Source organism: Arachis duranensis, chromosome 3 (genome assembly GCF_000817695.3).
Source record: "Arachis duranensis cultivar V14167 chromosome 3, aradu.V14167.gnm2.J7QH, whole genome shotgun sequence".
Taxonomy (NCBI): domain Eukaryota; kingdom Viridiplantae; phylum Streptophyta; class Magnoliopsida; order Fabales; family Fabaceae; genus Arachis; species Arachis duranensis.
In genome coordinates, this window is record NC_029774.3 from 61,009,378 (window position 1) to 61,010,399 (window position 1,022).

Below are 1,022 nucleotides of genomic sequence, written 5' to 3' on the forward strand. Positions count from 1 at the left end.
AATATTTAGGAGCTATCATGAAGCTGAATGCCAAGTTGTTTGGTAATGAGACTTGGGAAAGTGAACCTCCATTGCTCATTAATGAACTAGATACCTAGATTCAGCAAACTCTACCTCAAAAGAAACAAGATCCTGGCAAGTTCTTAATACCTTGTACCATAGGCACCATGACCTTTGAAAAGGCTCTATGTGATCTAGGTCAGGGATAAATCTTATGCCACTCTCTGTAATGGAGAAGCTGGGGATCATTGAGGTACAACTTGCCTTGTTCTCATTACAATTGGCAGACAAGTCATTGAGACAAGCTTATGGAATAGTGGAGGACGTGTTAGTAAAGGTTGAAGGCCTTTACATCCCTGCTGATTTCATAATCTTAGACACTAGGAAGGAAGAGGATGAATGCATCATCCTTGGAAGACCTTTCCTAGCCAAAGCAGAAGCTGTGATAGATGTCAACAGAGGTGAATTAGTCCTTCAAATGAATGGGGACTTGACAAATCCCAATTTGACGGTTTGTTTTGCATTGAATTTAGAGTATTTTGATAACCTTTTTGTCACATTTAGCCTATGAATTAGCATGGTTTTGTTATCTCTCCCATATTTGTGCTTAAGTGCAAAAACATGCTTTTTAAGCCTTATTTTGATGAATTCTAGTTTCTCGTTGATTCCATAAGATGCCTTGATGTGTTTGCTAGTAATTCCAGGATTGAAATAGGCTAGGCATGGATCAAAGGAAGCAAGGAAGGAAGCATACAAGTGGAGAGAAGCATAAAAAGTCAAAGAAGCAAAGTCAGCTATGCACGCGCACGCGCACAAGGCGCTCGCGCGCACATTGCGAAACAGGCCAAGGACGCGCACGCGCCAATGATGGCACATGACCTCACTAATGCAACACGTGCCTGGCGATTTGAGAGGGTTTCTGAACCCATTTTGGCGCCAAATGCTAAGGAAGAGGGACATAAGGATGAATGATTAAGGGAAAAGGAGGAGGAATGAATTAGGCAATAATACACACTCACTAG